We start from the raw sequence: 19,777 nt of genomic DNA, 5'->3' as shown, positions 1-19,777 counted from the left end.
TCGTACACCTGGGCAGCTGGGTTAACCTGGAACGCATCAGGTTTGGGCACTATTGAAATACTTTGAGTATCCCAGGCAGTATCACAAGGTAAAGGGTGCCAGACAACCACCAGGTAAAAGATCAAGGACAAGCTATTTGCTTTGTCGGAACCAAGAAAGAGAAAGGTAGATGAAAATTATTAGAAAAGTCTTTATATCACACTAATTCTCTCAAGTAAAATCAAAATACAATTAAACTGTTATATCTAAAAACAAGAATGAGAATAATGACCTCAAGTCAGCTAACCCCTGCTCCTCAGCAGGCTACCCCACCCACCAATCTCTGTGTAGTCATGGTGCAAACAAATTAACCTGAGCAAACAAAATAAAAAGATACATCTCCTGCAGGTGAAAACCCACATAACGTTCTCCAAAATGCCTGTTCCACATACAAACAGTAAATTTCCTTGATTCTCTCACTCCTTCTGCCATTAGTCAGGTTGGCTAATAAAGAGTTGACTATGTCTTTTTTCCTATAAAGCTAAATGTTGCTGAAGGAGTTGAGAAATAAATAGCACTAAATATGAATGATATTAGCAGCCAAAATGATGTACCTCTAAAAGGCAATACATTTAAAAATATAATAAGGAATGAAAAAGAAACAGATTTTTTAAATCCATGTATCCAAGTAGAAGAGGGAGAGACAGTTACATTCAGAAACCACTGCTTGTGGAAGCCAGAGCAAAATGAAAAGGCAAAAGTCCGTATTCAAAAGTTATTAACATTTTCGGCTGGCGCCGCGGCTCACTAGGCTAATCCTCTGCCTTGCGGCGCCGGCACACCGGGTTCTAGTCCCGGTCGGGGTGCCGGATTCTATCCCGGTTGCCCCTCTTCCAGGCCAGCTCTCTGCTGTGGCCCAGGAGTGCAGTGGAGGATGGCCCAAGTGCTTGGGCCCTGTACCCACATGGGAGACCAGGAGAAGCACCTGGCTCCTGCCATCGGATCAGCGCCATACACCGGCCGCGGCGGCCATTAGAGGGTGAACCAACGGAAAAGGAAGACCTTTCTCTCTGTCTCTCTCTCTCAGTGTCCACTCTACCTGTCAAAAAATTTTAAAAAAAAAGTTATTAACATTGTCAAGATGGCAAAAGCAGAGCATTAAAAAAAGTAGGGGGTTCCCTCCTAAATATGGAACACCATGTCACTGTAGAGCCGAAGAATCCTGCGTGGTCGTGAAGACATGAGCTGGTGTGTAAAATGAGAAAAGATAAAAATAAGCACCACATGAATTCAGATGAAAGTGTAGAAACATTTAAGGACATAGAAAGGAAAATACTGGAAGACCCAATGAAAGGGATTAGATTAGGTTGGCAGTGAATAGACAAAAATAAGAAGTGAAGACAAAGTGAAGAGAGACCAACACTGTGGCTTACAGGTCAAGTTGCCATCTGTGATGCCAGCATCTCCTATGGACACCAGTTCATGTACCAGCTGCTTCACTTCCAGTCCACCTCCCTGCTACTCTGCCTGGGAGAGTAGCGGGAAATGGCCCACGTGCTTGGGCCCCTGCCACCCATGCAGATGAAGATCCTGGATCCTGGCTTTGTCCTGATCCAGCCCTGGCTGTTAAGGACATTTGGGGAATGAACCAGCAGATCAATTCACATTCATTCATTCTCTCTCTCTCTCTCTCTCTCTCTCTGGCTATTAAGGACATCTGGGGAATGAACCAGCAGATGAACTCTCTCTCTTTCTCTGTCTCTCTGTCTCTCTGTCTCTGTCCATCTGAAACTCTGCCTTTCAAATAAATAAGTAAATCTTTTAGAAAAGAAAAAAATGAACAGATAAGAAAAAGCGAGGTAAGACAAAGCTAGGCCAATTCTAGCTGCCAAGGGCAAACTAGAAAACGGGCGAAAAGATTCAAGAATGTACTTGAGCCTCAAAATCAAGCAGCCAACAAACTGGTACTAAGAACCTTCATACCTTCAAGGAGCCCAGCCAGAAACTGGGAGGAGGGGCTGCGAGTAGGGCATGGTGCAGGTCTACATGAGCGTCCTGCCAGAATAAAGAGACTGTGTGATGGAAACCATATCATTATAAATTTTCAAATGATGGAAGATGCAGAGCGCATATCATGAATACACAAACCATTCATTATGAAACATTGACTTATGTTACACCAAATCAGAAGTTAGAGAGCTACTGTTAAAGGCAGCCAAAAAGTCTTGCCAGACACTACCTATAGCCAGGAAGATCAGAGAACTCACAGTGTAGACTGAGTTCATATTTCTACTGTAAACTAACCAAAATAATCAGCTGTAGGTTACAGTGCACATTTTGATGTCCAAAACTGCCAGCATACACGTGTGAATCAAGTGACTTGAGGCATTCAAACCATTACCTTGAAAAATTACACTTGCAGCCTAATAAAGCTGCAATCGCACGAAGTAGAAGACAGAGAGCAGAGAAATCCCATCTTCAGGCTCACTCCCTAAATGCCCACAGAGGTCAGGGCTTGACTGGACCAAACCAGGAACTGGGAACTCAACCCAGGTCTCCCACACGAGTGGTAGGAACTCAGCTACTTGAGCCATCACCTCTGCTTCCCAGGATCTGCGATCAGAAGCTGGAGCCAGGAATTGAGCCCAGCTTCTCCAATGTGAGACATCGGAGTCATAATCACTAACTTGTCTGTAAGGCAAATTTCTACCCTTGTGATAATTTTTAAGCTGAAAGACTATTATTTGTTTTTAACAAAAATCTGAAGAGTAATCTGGATCAAAATTTATAAGATTTAGAAATGGATTTTGTGTGATTATAACCAGTTCTGAAGATAAGACAAAAAGAAAATCCACAAAACACTTGAAAGTGAAGACAGGATTAAGGAGTGCGCACAGACTACCACGCTCAGCAGCCCGTGAATATATAAACCAGTGGCCCTGCAGAAATGTGGAACTGTACACAACCTTAAGACTACCCAGTCGGGCTATAGCTTCCTATTAAATGGATTAAGAAACTGAAGTCCCACTAGGGTGAGGCTTGCCTGGGGCATACACCTGCTGGTGGAGGGGGAGGCATAACTAGAACTTAGCTCGCATTTTTTTTTCTCAGCCAGGAGTCTTTCCACACCATTGAGAACCATTTTCCCAAAGTGTGACCTTCTAGAAGGTCACTGAGAACCACAGTTGTCATCTACAAACACACTTGTCTGAAAGTCAAGTCAGTCATCCTGGTTGTCATGGCAATAACTCTTCCTACTGCTGGCCTGGTGATTGCCTATGTGAAATGCAACTGGCCCAGGCAGGAATAAACCTTATTAAAACAACATTCTAAAAATGGCACAGCTTGCCTTCCTTGCCCAATCTGAGTTCCAAAACCTTGACTGCAATTGTCATCAAAGTTAAATTCAGAGGTCTACATTTCATAGTAATGGGAGACATTCTTTGTCCTGACACTTTAGGGGAGAAAACCAAAAGTGGTTGAGAATCTTTGACCAACATTATGAAATTGAAATTTATTCTATTCATGCATTAATATAATTATACCCCCCTAAAAATCTACATATAAATATAGTTTCTATTATTAAAAGCCTTTACTAGGAATTAATAAAGCCCCAACTTCTTGGCTGTGTTTTCTTCTTGTTTGTTTGTTTAAGATATATTTATTTGAAAGGCAGAGTGAAAGGGAACAAGGGAGACAGAGACAGAGGTAGAGAGTGAGTTAGAGGTACAGGTAGAGAGGGATCTTCCATTCACTGGTTCACTCCCCAAGTGGCTGCAACAGCCAGGGCTGGGCCAGGCCAAAGCCAGGGGCCTGGAACTCCATTTGGGTCTTCCAAGTGGGTGGCAGGGGCTGAAGAATTGTGAACATCCTCTGATGTTTTCCCAAGTGTGTTAGTTGGGATCTGGATCAGAAATGGCGCAGCCAAGACTCAAACTAGCATTCCAGCTTGGGATACCACTGACAAGCGCAGCAGCTTAACCTGCCACAACACAAGAGTGGCCCCTTGCCTTTTTGTATTGGGAATTTTTGTGGGGTGCAGGGTGCTGCTTCAGCACACCTGCGCATATATCAGGGCAGTTTGCATAGGATATGCCCACACTAGGGCAGTTAGCATTCCTCTCCCTGTCTGTTGCCTTCCTATCTCACACTGTTCTTTTCCCATTGGAGTATCTGTTGCTGTGCCAGCTTTTTGTGTGAGACCACAAAGTCAGGCTCTGAGTCCACAGTCACTCAGAATTCAGATTCAGAATAACACCATTCTCTTCCACTGTTTCTTAAGGAGATATTTTGCCCTCTTCAGTGCGATCTATAACCAAGTACTAGAAATGTGTTTTGTATTTTCACCTGAAAATTTCATTCTCTGAATATCTACCCAACTCTTCCAGATGAGGAGAGCAATTTTTTACCTAGTTAAACCCTAAAACCTGATCCCACAGAGGAGAGAAGCTGGAATCCTCTGAAACTCCCTGGAGCAAGACACAACCTATCTCAGCACTGACATATTCCATGACACTCACAAGTAGGAGTTCAAATATCTCAAACTTGGGCGTGGTTCTGTGCTACAGCACGGGTTTTACAGACATGTTCTCAGTGCATGTGAGGGTCCGACCACTGGGGACAGCATGTTTAAGTTCCCATCACCATACCAGCTCTCGGAAGAAAACAGTTGATTGCTACCCAAAATTCTGGTTTTCCAAGACCTACAGCATCTGGGGGACTGATGCCTGATGGGACGTTTCCTCCCTAAACCCGCCCTCCTCGCCCACTCACTGTGCCTGTGGGACTGCAGGCATCCCACCAGCAAGCCCGCTAGTGTTCTCATTCTTTCTCTCTCTGTCCCTTTGCTCCTATGCTCATCTTAAATTGTTCTGGGCAGCCGTCTCGGGGTAAGGGAAGTGATCCTCAATCCCTGCTCCTCAACCATTTATTTCTCCAAACGCTTTCAAACTCCACGGCTCCTGTGAAGCTCTGCTACCTACTCTCGTTTCTCTCTTCCATGAGCCTCAGTTTCGCAGACCTCCCTCCTGTAGAAGACACTGCTACCTGACTCCCCTCGTTCCTTCCATCCCTACATCATGCCTCTCGCTGCGTGACTTCAGCAGTCTCATGGATGATAGATCAAAAGCCTGGGTTTACCAGTTCTCTGATTCCACTTTCACACTCAACCACCCTAATCATACATTTTGATTGTCACAGTCACCACCTCTTTTCATTAAATGCATGTAGTATATTGCCTATTATTATAACTGAGTATCATAGAAAGGACAATATAAAAAGGGGGAAAATGGGTTATTGGGATCATGGTTCTGAGAGGTCCAAGGTCGAGGGGCCTCATGGGGCATCCCTGCTAACGGGGACCTTGCAAAGTGCAGGAGCAGCACAGAGCCTCGTGTAATGAGAGGGGTGCATCCAAGAAACAGAGCGAAGCTGGCTTTCATGATAGACTCATTCCTGGGCCAGCCGTTAATCCATGAAAGGTTTAATCCATGCATAAAGGCAAAGGCCCCATGATCCAGTCCTATTAAAGATTCCACCTGGTCGCATCTCTAAGTACTTTACAGCGGGGATTCTACTGCAACGTGTGTCACAGATCCCTGGGCAAACAACATGTACATCGAAGGACAAGCAGGATTCCAACTACTCCCTGGCCAAGGAGAGTGGCTGGAGTGCCCACAGCACCTTCATACTGCTACAACTCGATGAGGAAATCCAACCCTTTACAGGTGTGACATAGGCAGTTGACCTGTGTACAGCCCTGGGCCACTGCAGTCAGTTGCTAAGGTGAAGACTGGGGGCCAAGAGTCTGGCCACGTGGTGACTGTGGACCTACAGGCCATGGTTCCAATACCATGTGGGAGCCATATCCAGGGAGACATCACCCAACTCTCCACTGCCAAAGGGATCATCCAGCATCCTGAGGGCTTCCTGTGGACCTAGTGGTGTGTGATGGGGCTCCTGATGTAATCATCCTACATGATGTGGACAAGTATATGCAGCCCAGTGCCTTCTAGCTGCTCTGAACATTGCCACACATATCCTAAAGTCAAGGTCTGCTTTGTGGCCAAGATATACTGAGGCCAGAACATGATACTGTTCAACAGTTGGCTGCACATCTTCTCCAGCATATTCCAAGCCAATCCCAAGAGCAGTCAGAACTCCAGCATGGAGACCTTTGCTTTCTTTCAGGGTCACGACCCTCCCAGGGTCATGCTTGACCTGAGCAAGCCCTTGTTGGACCACTCGTACAAGCTCAGTCAGCTGGGTGGACCTTCGTGCTTGACCTGAGCAAGCCCTTGTTGGACCGCTCATACAAGCTCAGTTGGTTGGGTGGACCCACCCACACCATGGTGCCTTGGATCATGGGGCCTTGAGCACTATGAGTCAGGCTACAATTACTCATGGACCCATGTGACAGCTCCAAGTACAAGAACACTCCTCCCTCAGCCCCCCACTTCACCCCTGTACCGGGAGGCCTGTATGTTAAGGAAGAAGGGACAGCTAGCCAAGGAGATCCACCTCAGCAGTGCCCCAGCAGCAGAGTGGACTTGCTGTCCCAGCTCCTGCTGGCCCCGGGATGGAAGACACTCAAATGCAGTGTTCACCCTAACACGTTAAGTTAGCTGGCAAGCTAAGACTGGAAACTGCTTGTTATCAGGAAAACCAGAAGCTGGGTTGAACCTGTTTTCAAAAAGCACATCATAGACAGAGACTGAACAAACAAGCCGGGTGTTGGGATGTGTAACCACTACCGCGAAGACAAGGATCAGTGAGACAGCACGTGCCTCTGTGGGATTCCTGACGAGGCCTTGTCTCCAGAGCTGTGCTGGTTACCTCCAGAATCGCCATGAAAAGCAGACATTCTCCACCTGCAAGGAAGCCAGGGCATCCACGAACCTGATGGAGGGCAATGTCACTGCTTTATTTTCCTGATGACCGAAATTTAGCTTCGCTCTCAGTTATGAATGCTGGCAGCAACTCGCAGTAGTAAACACTGTACCTGCAATTTTTCCTGCCAATACAAGATACCCTTTTTACATTCCATGACAGTTGCAGGCATCTAACAATACTGTTCCTATTTGTCACCACTTCAAATAATTTCATAATACAGTGATGTAATTAAAAAGAAAAGCCTGTATGTTACTACAAAAAAAAAATTTTTCAACTTGTACTCTGGTGGACAGTCAAGCCACAACGTGTATCACCATCCAAATCTGCGCTGGAAGCATCACACCCCAACCATCCTCTTCTCCCAGCTCTCCCTCGGAACGCCTTGACTCTTATTTCACTCTGACCCCCATCTCCAGTGCATGGCTTTTTTTTTTTTTTTTTTTTTTTTTTGACCGGCAGAGTTAGACAGTGAGAGAGAGAGACAGAGAAAGGTCTTCCTTCCGCTGGCTCACCCCCCAAATTGCCGCTACGGCCGGCGCACTGTGCCTATCCGAATCTAGGAGCCAGGTGTTTCCTCCTGGTCTCCCATGTGGGTGCAGGGCCCAAGCACTTGGGCCATCCTCCACTGCCCTCACAGACCACAGCAGAGAGCTGGACTGGAAGAGGAACAACCGGGACAGAACCGGCGCCCCAACCAGGACTAGAACCCGGGGTGCCGGCACCGCAGGCGGAGGATTAGCCTAGTGAACCGCGGCGCCAGCCCAGTGCATTGCTTTTCCATCCCCTTCCTCTTCTTGCTTTCATTTCTCAGATGCAAGCTGCAGTCCATGGGCCTTGACCATAACCATCCTCTCTGAAACACCCTCCACTTCCTTGTCCTATCTTGCACCATTGTACTTAAATGAAGGAGAAAAGAATGTATCACCTCTCCTTGCCTCTGCCTCCCACTCAGCAACTGTATCTGGCTAGCAAACATCACATCCTGACTTAGTGATTTCAGCCTCACCTCACTGTAACATAGAATGGCCAGTCACCAATTCTCAGCAACCTTACGACTCTCCCAGGAAGTCCATTTTCCCGCTTTCCAGGACTAGCTTCCTTTCTCCTCAAACCACTTCTCTTTTTTTCCTAGATAAGGATCTTGCATCAATTTCATTGAAAAAAATATAAACTCTTTGCTTCCTGCTATCTATCTACCATCTCTGCTGGGTCATTTCCCCTTCAGTCTGCAAATATGCTTACTAATAATCACCCAACTTCAAAAACCAAAACCTCTCTCACCCTCACTTCCCCCTAACCCAGCAAACACTGTTTTTCTTCTTTTCTCAGCTAAACTCCTTGAATGAGCTGGGTACATCTGCTAGCTCCACTTCCCTATTTTCAACTCATTCTTTAAATGTCCTGGCTGTTAAGGATGCCAAGGACCCTTGTTGTCCCAGTCCATGCTCACTTTTTTTTTCCTTTTTTTTTTTTTTTTTTTTTTTGGTTCTTCAACCGCATCCTTTGATGGTCACATTTCATCCCACACTTTCAACTACCAGCTACAAAACCAACTTCCAAAGTGATTCCCAGATCCAAGCCCAGATTTTGCCACCACCTGCCTGAAAACTCCTCTTCAACACCTAAGAGGAACCTCATAAGACAAAAGCAGAGCTCTTGTCCTCTGTCTTTCCCAACCCAAGAAACAGAAGTGCAACCTACTGAATCATTCAAGTGAAAAATCAATGAATCTTTCCCTTCCCCTCACTGTGTAATCCATCAGCAAGTCCTCTTGGTTCTAACTTCTTTTTTTTTTTTTACATGAAAGCACAGTTCATGGATCCACTTACAATAATGGGAAACTAAAACCACAGATTGTATAAGAGAAGAATATCTGAAGAACGGTTAACCAGTCTCCATCACAATTCATCATGTGAATCGCCTAGTAGTTGCTGAGGTATGATTCCAGCAAATAATTCTTCCAGATACGTTGCAATTTCAGAGACTTCTCTGTAGTCTTGCTAAGTTTTGTGGAAGTATGCTTTACAGTAAAAGTTTTCCCAATTACATTACAGTCATGATTTTTCTTTCGTGTGAGTTACCAGTTTACCATTCAAAGATGACTTATGATACAAAACTTTTCTACGCATGCATGTTTTCTCATTTCTGAGTCTCTTCATGGGAACTGATGACTGGTTTATAGCAAAATGTTTTCTTTTTTTATTACTTTTTTATGAATTTTCTGATTGCTGATGTCTGCTTTCTCATACTTACAGCACTCAAAGAATATCACCTTTTGTGAATTCTATATCTATATGAGTCTAAATTACAGGAAAATATTTTTCCACATTCATTACACTCTTAAGAAACCTTCTGTGTGAATTATCTGATGTATGATTGATTTCTGACAAATGGCTTTTTTTCACACTAATAACATTTATAAGCTTTCTTCTTTACATGAGCCCCTGTTGTAAAGGTTTTGATTTCCAGCAAAAAATTTCTCACAATATTTAAATTTATTTTGGGAAAAAGCTCTTCCACATTCACTATATTTTTACGGTCCTGATTTCAAGACACACCTCGAGTCAGTTCACTGCTGTCCATCTGTGCCGACTCCATAGCCCCGAGCCCTGACATTTCTCCCCAGGACTCATTCCAGAGGCTTGAGCCAGTTTTCTGTTCCATATTGCTCCCACGTCACCAGCTACCCACGTTCCATATAATAGCCTGATGTTTTTAAGAATGAATTTAATTTTATGATCCCTTGTTTAAAACTCTTCCATGAAATCTCATTTCTCTGAGAATAAACTCCAGTCCCTAATAGCTCTTCAATCTCACTCAAGAAAACTCCCTCCCATTTACAATGGTCTTCCTGCCTGCTTGTTGCTTACACACACCAAACCTCTCCTACCTCTGGCTTTTGCATTTGCTTACACTCTCTCCTGACGCCCACCACCATTTCACTTGACTGACATTCTTTTTTAATTTTTATTTGCTAGAGAGAAACACACACACAGAGAGAGAGAGAGAGAGAGAGAGAGAGAGAGAGACAGAGGGAGACCCATCACTACCTTACTCCCCAATGCCTACAGGGCCAGAGCTGGCCCAGTTCAAAGCCAGAAGCCAAGAGCTAGGTCCTCTGGAAGATGGTGTCCTGAAAGGTATTTGATAGGCTCCTAGGACAGTTCTGAAAGGTGTTTAATAGGCTCCTTGCAAGACCCCAAGGAGATCAAGCACCAGTCACTCCACAGCAGGGGCCACCTTGATTGACATTTGTTCCTTCCCCATTTCTCATCCCAGCCCTTCCTCTCTGCCCCTGATATTATTCCTCAAACAGAAGTACATGCAAGACATGTCTCAGCCTCTTCATGCAATGAAACTAGGCTAAGACATTCTCTTTCATTTTCAGATAACTGATTTTAAACATAATTAATTAATTACAAATACGCTAGGAAGCAAATACACACTGCATTGATTTATAGCTAAAAGACAAACCGTCAAGCAGTTTCACACGGAGGATTTCCCGCTCAGAAACCAAAGGGTCATGCGATGGATGCAGACTGACAGTTACGCTGGGCCCCCTTTCACCTACCAGTCCAGACCTTCTTGACTGAGAGGTTTTCCCTGAAGCTTCTGAAAGCCTTCCCTGTCTAAGCAAATAGAGGGCCAGAAGTTCCTGGTATACTCCCCGGGCAGCTCTCAACCAGTTCCTGATGAAGGTAAGGAGTTCCTACTGAAACAGATTATAGACAGACACACCCACATACACACGTACACGCAGGCAGGCAGGCAGAGTAGATAATGTAGATAAGCAAACATAGACGTGGACATTCCTCATCCCAAAGTGGGGTACCTCTGAAGTCTATGTTCTACACCATCTCCTCCAGCTAGATAGCGTACCTTTTATCGGCTGTGTTCCCTTTGCTATCTCGCTTCCCCATTTCCCTACTGATGTTTGCTGTATGTTAGCCCATTTTCTAAAACTTTGACAAAACATCTAAGACTGGGTCCTTTATAAAGAGAAGAGGCATATGCATTTCACAGTTTTGGGGGCTGAAGGTCTTGATTCCTTTACTTCATGGTAGACCCTATCACGGTGGGACCCTGTACAAACCACAGAGAGATGAGGAAGCCACAGTGCAGGGAGGGGCCAGTCTCACTCTTTTACAAGAAGCCTATAGCTCTCTGCTGTGGCCAGGGAGTGCAGTGGAGGATGGCCCAAGTGCTTGGGCCCTGCACCCCATGGGAGACCAGGAGAAGTACCTGGATCCTGCCTTCGGATCAGCGCGATGCACCGGCTGCAGCGCGCCAGCCGCGGTGGCCACTGGAGGGTGAACCAACGGCAAAAGGAAGACCTTTCTCTCTGTCTCTCTCTCACTGTCCACTCTGCCTGTCAAAAAAAAAAAAAAAAAAAAAAAAAAAAAAGAAGCCTCTGGTGAGAACCGACAGGGTCCCACAAGAACCACTCAATCCCTTCCATTGACTACCTACTGGGAACCAACTTTTCAGCCTTACCACACTGTGGACCAAACTCCCAACACGTGCAGCCTTGGAGAGGACACGTTTAAACCCCATCCAAACCACAGCACCAACACTGCTCAGAGAAATTCTTCTGTACAAGGAATCTGTCTCAAAGTCTGCTTCTTTGGGTACCCAAATGGAAACTGTTTTGTTGATATAAAAATCTATAAAGCAGTGCCCTAGGTCACATACAACAAGAATATTGCACTGTTGTCTATAACACTAGTTCAGCGCTTTTGTCTACCAGTGTTAAATCAGCTTAAATGATATCTAAAAATGAGAAATAAGGTCTTAATTCATAAGAGGGTCTGTGAGGAGAAATTCAATATGGATATTTATTCTTAAAATACATGTGACTCAAGAGTGCCTACACGGCTTAGGGTTAATTTAGAGTGGGGTATTTTTATTGGATTGAGTTTTTTTTTTTTTAATGACCTAGTGGTAAATTTCTTTCACACTCCTAAAAAACTTCTTTTTTAAAAGATATTTTACCAAAATAATGTGAATTATCTTTTCTTCTCTGTAGAACAAAGAAACACGATACTCTCTTCAAATGTCAGACTGCTGTCTGCAGTATAGTTTTAACATTCCAGTATCATAGTGTACTGCTTAAGATCTCAACCCTCACCTTTCTACACAGACACATCATTTTTATAAAAGTTAAAATTGAATCAAGGAATTTGCCTGGGGCAAGGTCACAAAGGAGATACCAGGCCTAGGCTTATGGCTTCCCACGGTGAAAAGAAATAACGTCCAGTTCAGAAATTGTCACATTATCTTTGTTTTAATGAGTTCCTCCTCTTTGCCAGTGTGTCAACAACTTAAAGTTTTTTCCATCCTCATTCTAGCCAAATCCAGAGATTTCCCCAGATTCAACACATGGCGGGGGGGGGGGGGGGGGGGAACAGGAGGCAGCCAGACCAGGAGGGGCGAGATGCCAAATGTACATGCCTCTCAGAAGATCTCGTCCAAATACAGGATTTAAGGTGGGCTTGGATGATGGGAGGGAATGAGAACAGAGGAAAAGATTACCATTCTCATTGAACAGAAGGCTGTTCTGGAAAAATCTCTAAGATAACTGTTTACAAATATTTATTGAATTTTCTCTATGTACCAAGTATTCATTAGTTCCTATTAAATCAATATTAAAAAATGTATACTTACATAGCAATCCTCAAAAATCTAACAATTCAGGATAAAAGAGTAAAAGCAAATTCCAGGTTTCATAATATAAGTGTGACCATTGAGCTCCTCACTTGGGTGCTGCAAGAGATCAAGAAGGGGACTCTGGATGAGCCTGGGGTTTCAAGTTCATGTGACAGACCCTTCTCTCATCATGTCTGTATGGAAAAGTCAATTTTCTGCCACTAACCCTCCACAACTCATAGCAATCTAAAGAGAGACTGTTTTATTCCATGTCAACATAGTCAATAATTAGAATGTATAGAATAGTGGCCGGCACCACGGCTCACCAGGTTAATCCTCCGCCTGCAGTGCCGGCACACCGGGTTCTAGTCCCGGTCGGGGCGCCAGATTCTGTCCCAGCTGCTCCTCTTCCAGTCCAGCTCTCTGCTGTGGCCTGGGAGGGCAGTGGAGGATGGCCCAAGGCTTGGACCCTACACTCTCATGGAAGACCAGGAGGAGCACCTGGCTCCTGGATTCGGATAGGCACAGCACGCTGGCCGTAGTGGCCATTTGGTGAGTGAACCAACGGAAGGAAGACCTTTCTCTCTGTCTCTCTCTCTCTCTCACTAACTCTGCCTGTCAAAAAAAATCATTAAAAAAAAGAATGTATAGAATAGTGTTGAAATAGAACATTTGATGAGATAAGGTAGTGTTATACAAATTGACCCCATTGCCCTCATTGAGATCATTGGGATATCCTTGCCTTGACGTGTAAAATTTGATTCATCTGTCCTAGCAACAAGTTTTTTCCCATAACCATTCCAGCAACAGTAGTGATGAAAGTGTTCTCTTAGATGCAGCCACTTTTTGCCTCCTCCCATAGCCCCACCCCACCCCACACACTCTGCAACTCAGTCATAGCTTCCCCCTTTGATTCTTCTAGCGAGAGAGAGAGAGAGAGAGAGAGAGAGAGAGAGAGAGACAAGCCACCATGCTTTCATAGACTCAGCACCATGTTATTATGGAAGCATGCAAAAGGTGCCACAAGAGAAACATAGCCAGAAAACAAAGGAAATGATCATGGAAATCTTCCCAGAGGAGGTGAGACCTGAGTTGAGCCTCCCAAGAGGAGCTGAAGTTAACTGCAGAGGAGAGGTGAAAGAATGGCTATGCTGCATTCATTCATGGTATAAAGATTCCCAACAGCCATGGATGAACAGTGACACAGAAAGGGGGTGCAATTCAAGCCATGTTGACTCAAGTTTGTCATGTGCTTCTCCCTGCAGTTCGAGTCAGCTAGTGGGTGATCTTCAGCCCTCATCTACTTGATGCTTTGTCATGGGGCAGAGATATCATTTAAATCAACAAAAACATCAAGGTGAAATGACCTGGCATTGTAGGACAGTGTTCACTCTCAAGAGCCTTTATCAGTGCTAGTGAGGGTAAGGGAGCCTCCAGGGTGAGAAAGAAGAAATTGAGAGCAGAGAATTGTCACCCATGCTGAAAAGATTGGTGGAAAGCCACCACCGACAGGCAAAGAAACACTTTTAAGATGCTGCCAAACAGAAATTAGAACTCAATAGCCTTGACCCGGAGCATTTGGAAAACTGTCAATGATAATAAAGGTAATCAGGTAGCTAATAAACAGCTATTGATACTCAGTGGCAAACAAAGTGAACATATGAACAACCAGGAAGTCACACACATCAGCCTCGTAGAACCATCGACAGGTCCAAGTCCATTCTCATTCAAATTAGAAATTTCTCAAAGGTCTCTGTAGTTGTAGCATCAACTGTGCTCCAGAAACTTGCTATCTCTTTTCAAGTGAATTCCTGTTTAGTTTTGTGTTTCATAGTTTGTATTTAGTTCCACTGGAATGTTATAAAAGAAAATTATCTAAGTGACGCCCTGGGAAAAGATCTACTCAAAGTGTAAAATAGGCCAATGAATACTAATGTAAAACGTACACACACACACACACACACGAAATTCACTGTCCCACATTTAGAGACCTCCCTTGTGGAATGCTTTGTGTACTATCAAAGGAAGAAACTCATCTGAAATTATTTAAATTATCCAAATGTTTGTGTACTAGCAAAGGGAGAATTATCTGAAAACGCTATGACAATAGTTCTCCTTTTCCAGCCACATTTCTCTGTGAGGCTGAATTTCTTCAGATATTTGGACGAAACACCACATAGCAACAGACTGGCTGCAGAAGTAGTAGGAGAATCCAGCTATTTTCAAACCAGACTTAGAAGAGTTGCACAAAAGTGAAGGAATGTCACTTCTATCACTGCAGGTTTTGTTTAGAAGCAATAATTCCTCATAATAACATTATATTAGTGCGTAATTATTTTATTATTCTAAATGTCTAGGAAACGAAACAATGGATGGAAGACCTCTCTCTCTCTCTCTCTCTGTCTACCTCTCTGTAACTCTGCCTTTCAAATAAATAAATATTTTTTAAAAAAATAGTAATTAAGCGTGAAAGGCAAGAGTTCTACCAGCTGCGGAGTATGTCTGTTCCTGTTATGTATCTGGAACTGGGGAAATGACCAGCTTGGGTGTAAGGACCCACTGGACCCACAGTGAGATGGAGCTGAGCAAAAATTCTATTGATCATCTGACTTCCATAAGCCCTACTCTGACTGGGAGGCCAGAGTGCTAACGCTTTTGGTCTCCTGGAATCAGTGTCACTTTAGCACCAATGTCCAACAATCTTCAAAAATTCTGGTTATTTCCTTTCTCCCAGTGCCCAGCTACTCTGCCACAGACACCTTGGGGAAAGCTGGGAGAGAGATTAACAGAAAAAAATTTCAGAGCTGCACAAGAGTCCTTCCTGGAGGAGACTCATTCTTCTGCTCATTCAAGGGGCTCTAGGTCTGCCAGAGTCTGGAAACTGGATTGCAGAGCCACTTTTGTTTTGAGCCACTTGACCTGAAACATGTCTTCTTCATATGAATCAAGTTTGAATAAGAATAGTCTTCCTATGTCTTTCACTTCTAGTGACATCAAGATTAACTACCCAACACCACAGATCTGCAACAGTCAGACTGTTCTGGGATAGGTATTTGGCACAGCAGTTAAGACATCACTTGGGAAACCCACATCTCGTATCAGAGTGTCTGGGTCCAAGTTTCATAGTTTCATAGGTCCAAGCTCTGGCTCTCCTTCCAATGGAGCCTGCTGCTAATGTGCACTTGGGAGGCAGCAGGTGATAGCTCCAGTGGCTGGGTTTCTGCTATCCATGGAGAAGACCTGGATTGAACTCCTGGCTCCTGAGTTTGGCCTATCCACTTTAATAGGGGATGCCTATGAATTGCAGCATTATTCTTCTATATCTGAGAAGAATGTCCTTGGTATTTTGATTGGTATTGCATTGAATTTGTAAATGTCTTTAGGATGTATGGACATTTTGATAATATTGATTCTTCTAATCCATGAACATGGAAGAGTTTTCCATTTTTTTGTATCTTTTTTTTTTTTCATTTGACAGGCAGAGTTAGTATTTCTTTCTTTATTCTCATCATAGAGATCTTTGACATTCTTGATTAAATTTATTCCAAGGGTGTTGTTTTTTTTTTTTTTTTGTTTTTTTTTTTTTTTTTTTTTGACAAAGAGTTGGACAGTGAGAGAGAGAGAGAGAGAAAGGTCTTCTTTTCTTTGGTTCACCCCCAAATGGCTGCTGCAGCCAGCATGCTGCACCGATCCAAAGCCAGGAACCAGGTGCTTCTCCTGGTGTCCCATGCAGGTGCAGGGCCCAAGCACTTGGGCCATCCTCCACTGCACTCCCGGGCCACAGCAGAGAGCTGGACTAGAAGAGGAGCAACCGGGACAGAATCTGGCGCCCCAATCGGGACTAGAACCTGGAGTACTGGCACCACAGGTGGAGGATTAGCCTAGTGAGCTGCGGCGCCGGCCAGGTGTTTGATTGTTTTGTAGCTATTGTGAATTGGATAGATCATAGAAATTCTTTCTCAGCCATGGGATTGTCTGTATATTCAAAGATTTTGATTTTTGTGTACTGATTTTATATTCTGCTACTTTACCAAATTCTTCTATGAGTTCCAATAGCCTCTTAGTGTAGGCTTTTGGATCCCCTATATATATAGAATCATGTCATCTGCAAAGAGGGATAGTTTGACTTCCTCCTCCCTAGTCTTTATCCCTTTGATTTCTTTTTCTTGCCTAATGGCTCTAAAACTTCTAGAACCATATTGAATAGCACTGGTGAGAGTGGGCATCCTTGTCTGGTTCCAGATCTCAGTGGGAGTGCTACCAACTTTCCCCCATTCACTAGGATGCTGTCCATGGGTTTGTCATAAATTGCCATGATTGTGTTGAGGAAGGTTCCTTCTGTACCCAATTTGCTTAGAGTTTTCATCAGGAAAGGATATTTATCAAATGTTTTTGCTGCATCTATTGAGATAATCCTATGGCTTTTGCTTATATGGTTTGTTAATGTGATGTACCACATTGTTTGATTTACAAATGTCAAACCATCCCTGCATACCAGGGATAAACACCACTTGTTCTGGGTAGATGATCTTTCTTATGTGTTGTTGGATTCAGTTGGCTAGATTTTGTTGAAGATTTTTGTGTCTATGTTCATCAGGAAAATTGGTCTGTAGTTCTATTTCTCTGTGGCATCATTTTTACGTTTAGGGATTAAGGTGATGTTGGCTTCATAGAAGGAATCTGGGAAGATTCCCTACCTTTCAATTGTTTTGGACAGCTTGAGAAGAATTGGAGTTAGTTCTTCTTTAAATGTCTGGCAAAATTCAGTAGAGAAGCCATCCAGTCCTGGGCTTTTCTTTGTTGAGAGGGTCTTTATTACTGATTCAATTTCCATCTTGGTTATGAGTCTGTTTAGGTTTTCTATGTCTTCCTGTTTCAATTTAGATAGGTTGTATGTGTCCAGGAATCTATCCATTTCTTCTAGGTTTTCCGGGTTGCAGGCATACAGCTCTTTGTAGTAATTTCTGATGATTCTTTTTATTTTTGTGGTGTCTGTTGTTACATCTCCTTTACAGTATTGTTAACTATGTGCATAGTGTTGCATGGCATATCTCTAGAACTTACCTTGCATAACTGAAACTTTCATGGTTCCTAGAATAGTTTAGCAGCCTAGAATCTTGATGTGGGCTCCTCTAAAAGCAGACTCTCAGACTTGGTTATAGAGGCCAATAGATGATTTGGGTGGAGGACCCAGGGAAACATACAAGGAAGTTGGGAAAAGGAGACAGGGCAGGGAAAAGAACCAGTAAAATGCAAAGGGAGACCCATTTTGCTGCAGACACTTGAACAACCTGAGGAGGCTCACCTAGGACCCATCCAGCAGGACAGAGGGGCTGGGCTTTTCTCTGCCACTGCCATCTGCCTGACTGAGGGTTGCTCCTTGCCCAAGGTATGAACGCCCTTGAAATTTCTGGTTCATCTTCTACAATGGTGAAGCTCTGGTACCACTGCAGAACGCTCTCACACAGAGGAAGGGAAGGAGGCAGGTGCTCAAGGGAGGAACCATCCAGTGGGGTGGGAGAACGCACTGGCACCGGGAAACAGAAGCTGCTCCAAGAAGCTCCAAACTGTCCTCTGTTATCAGATCCTTTGTTATCAGAGGGTCATCTCTGTAAGCCCACCTGTTCCACAGTTAGTCCAAATGGACGATTTTCTTTCTCTATTCACTCTTAGCTCAAATATCACTCAAATCAGAGTGGCCACCTGAAACATGGGTTGAGAAAGATCCAAGGTCAGTTTGAGTACAATGGTCAGTTAAGCATGTCTTTGACAGATAAAGGATAGTGGATGCAGTTAGATTTATTGCAACCCTGTTCTCTTTTAACTTAAAATAATAGTGGCAAAAAAATTAGTGCTGATTAAACACCATTAATTGACACAGCATACTATAATATTTATTTAGATTACTCAGGAAGACAAAAAGTTTAGGTAATAATTACCTACAAGATGATTCTGTAAACCAAAGCAAAACATCAGTGGGCAAAGGAAGTAGGCAAGTGCAAAAGTCATAGGTTCTGGAAAATTCTAATGTCAAGAAAAGATGTTCCCATATACTTAAAGATGAAATCAGTGCCATGTCATCTCTCATAAAAAAGCAATTCATAACTAAGTGATCCTGTGTTAGGAAACAGAAATCTTAAGAAGAAATGCACAAGGTCAGTTTGAATTTTGCCCTGTTTTCCTACTCCAAAACACCTTACTAGGACTTCGGTGTTCTTGCTCGTGTGGATCATAAGCAGACCTTCAGGACAGTGGACACCCACTTCCAGCCATGTCTCTCCCTCCATCAGCTGCTAACCAGGCCTTACAAATGAACAGACACAAAAGCTGCCTTAGCCTCAACATTTTAATTCAATGAAAGGTGACTTTTGCAGCTTCCCCATATTACACTTCGTATCTCCAATTTGGAGCCTCATTCAACAAATTCTGACTTGACCTGGCCTGTAGATCCGGCGTGTAGTTCTAACTGATTTGAGATAGTTACCACCGTGTCCCTGGCTCTGACCCTCCCTGGGCCTGCATTCTATTTATAGCATCCACCTGACACCACCCTTTCTTCTTCCTGCCCAAGGTTTTGCTGCAGAAGGGCCTTCTGCACACCTGACATTCCGTGACCCTTAGCTTATCACAAAAATTAGACCAAATAGCCAACCCCTCAGAGAAAAACAAATGGACATGCCCTGCCCTTTTCACAGAGAAAGGCATATTGTACTCCTTGGTCAAAATTCAGCAGCAGAGTACAAATAGAAACATTTTCTTTTTCCACAGGAAATGAAACCTTTGAAATGTGTAGCCCTTGCGTGCGTTCATACATGGTGAGGTTTACGATGCCGCTGCCGTCTAGCCAACAGCAATGTTAAAGGTGGTTTGGGTATTTGATAGAGTGTGATTAGAAATCTACTTCAGCTCTCGCCAGTGACATTTAGATGATTAAACATCCCTGCAAACCTCTGGAATTCTCATGAGTGGCTCTCCCACAGACTGCAGGTGCTGCCCGTAAGAGAGCAGCCCAGGCCTGAGCGCAGGGTCAGCCCTCCCCTCCGTGTAACCTTGGCCAAGCTCTCCCGCCTCACAGCTCATCAGCTCCTTCGTTTGTTTAAAAGCAGGGGGGTGAGAATGGGGAGGGGGGTTGTTAACATGAAAAGATGACCAGGTAAGGCTATGTTTGCCTTCATCAAAGAAGAGAAAAATAACTCTTATTTATAAGGATCAAACACAGGGCGAAGACAGGATTTGGGAAGTTAATTGATGAGAAGTGCTC

The 19,777-nt window shown here is 43.9% G+C and overlaps 1 pseudogene; it reads left to right on the top strand.

Moving 5' to 3' along the window:
* Positions 1 to 5,266: 5,266 nt before the first annotated feature.
* Positions 5,267 to 6,602, top strand: LOC108178152 (tRNA (cytidine(32)/guanosine(34)-2'-O)-methyltransferase pseudogene; annotated as a pseudogene).
* The last annotated feature ends 13,175 nt before the right edge of the window (positions 6,603 to 19,777 follow it).

This window comes from Oryctolagus cuniculus, chromosome 13, assembly GCF_964237555.1.
Source record: "Oryctolagus cuniculus chromosome 13, mOryCun1.1, whole genome shotgun sequence".
Lineage (NCBI taxonomy): Eukaryota > Metazoa > Chordata > Mammalia > Lagomorpha > Leporidae > Oryctolagus > Oryctolagus cuniculus.
Note: the sequence above shows the minus strand (reverse complement) of the source record. Positions and strands in the feature narration are given on the sequence as shown.